This window comes from Xenia sp. Carnegie-2017, unplaced genomic scaffold (assembly GCF_021976095.1).
Source record: "Xenia sp. Carnegie-2017 unplaced genomic scaffold, XeniaSp_v1 HiC_scaffold_23, whole genome shotgun sequence".
Classification (NCBI taxonomy): Eukaryota; Metazoa; Cnidaria; class Anthozoa; order Malacalcyonacea; family Xeniidae; genus Xenia; species Xenia sp. Carnegie-2017.
The window spans coordinates 4405746-4407891 of NW_025813486.1; positions in this window are offsets into that span (position 1 = coordinate 4405746).

The window sequence follows — 2146 nt, forward strand, 5'->3', positions numbered from 1 at the left end:
TTTAAGGTCTTCAGATTAATTCCCTGACAAGGTAGTCACTTCAGGTTGAAACAGACCAATTATAATTTTAAGATTTTGCTATACTCTGCCAGCGTATTGCAATTTCTTTTTGTAACTTCGATAACTCAATTGCAAATTGAATTTAATTTTAAAGTTACATGCAGGATTCGAACAATTGAACGTTCACAAGAAGCACCTCCATATTAACACTTCAATAAACATGTTGAATGATTTGTGCTAACTTCTATATAACATTACTCGATGGTGTAGGAGTGCCAGTCATCCTGATCACACATTCCTTTAATCTCCCAACTATCGCTAACATCGATAGCAGGATATATAAAAAGGCTTTTAAAGATAGAAGTATGATTCTCTTGTTGGTGCTCATCAGGAGAACAATTGACATCGAGAGTGAAGAAGGGTGTTATGCATCCAAAGATGATCTTCTCCAATATTATTACAAAATTAAGGTAGTTTCTTCCATTTGCAACATCTTGACGAAGACGTTATAATCTAGAAATATAGAACAATAAAAATATTATCGAATTAACGACTAAATATATCCGTTATTAAAGCATTAACTGTCTGTATTTCCTTCAGTTATTTTTTGCTACTTTAATATGGAATTTTGATCAAATATTTTTGGTAAATTTGCGGCCATTTTTTCTCTTTACCTTCATGGTATTCGATTTTGAATTATTTGATTTAAGACTGGATTTCTGAAATAGAGTTGTATTTGAAAGCAAAGTATGATTTTGATGTTATGCTGTTGCAGCCACTCATGGTAATCACAGTAAAATACCTAATTAAGTTGAAAAATTGAGATAAGTCACATGTCAAATGGTGATAAGATATTCAACAAAGACAATAAGCGAAGCATAAAAAATTAACTTTGAATAATTGACATAATCCCAAGCATAAGCCAGACCTAGCACAAACCGAAAGATAAAACAAAAGAAAATCCTTTTTTGTTTGTCTTTTTAATCTCACGAGAATTCTGAAAGTTTCTTGTTTTTTTTACCAGAGGAAACCAGGCATTGATGAGCTCAATTTTTAACTTCAGACCATTAGGCATTACAGCCTTGATTAGTTAACAAATATCTACTTTTATTAAAACGATTTAAATTCTTCCATTTAGCTACAATGTAAAGCTCACCATGACATCTTCACAATCGCAATTTAGGTATTACCGCCATGAATACGTGCTCTGTGACCGAGATCATCCAAACGATCCATCAGCAATCATTATCCGCGTTCTTTGAGACTGACGCGGAACTCTCGTCTCTTCAATCAAATAAAACAACCATAGAATAATTTCATCAATACCATTCTCTTCAAAATACACCGAGTCTCTATATCTTCCCTAACGTCGCTATTAAGAGCTATCCAAACATTTCATCAACTCATCGAAGATTTTGCCTTATACATGTAGAGATCCTCACTCGACAAAAATCAATCAGAAACAGCCTGCAGACTAGTTGATCAAAAATATTTGGTCCCTATCCACCTACATCATCAAAGTTTGTGATTGGTTCAAATTGAAATGAAAAATATACACTACAAAAATGGCAAATCTAAGGAATGATAAATATTGTTTTATTCACTCAATTTGAAATCACAATAATCACATACGTGGCGTTCAATCATTCCTTTGGGAGTGAGAGGATAGTGGACTGTTCGCCATGCTGAATTATATTTGCATTGTAAATAAGGAAACTGCTTGTACGTGCAAATGAAAAACTGTACGTGCAAATGAACGATCTTTGATTGTTTTGGCTTCATTCAATACAGAAAGCTCAAAGAATATTTTTGATGCTTCTTTTGGCGTCAATCAAACGTTAATTGAGGAAACGAGAGACATATTCTGCTAATGCTAGTCTGGTTTCTTTTGAAAGTGACATTTTCAAAAGAAATTAGCCAAGTATAGAAAAATATTGGAATGTGGTCCCCCTCATTTTACATTCGATTAGCTACTGATGCAGACATGCAGTGCAAGACGGACAGAAAAGTTTTGATGATTGTGCTTATAAGTTGTGTTGGAAATACTTAGAGTTTTTTTGAGATATTAAGTTGATTAAAATTGTGAGTTGATATTTCAGCGTCATCTATAGCTACGTTTGACAAATAAATGAATAAAAGCGACAAG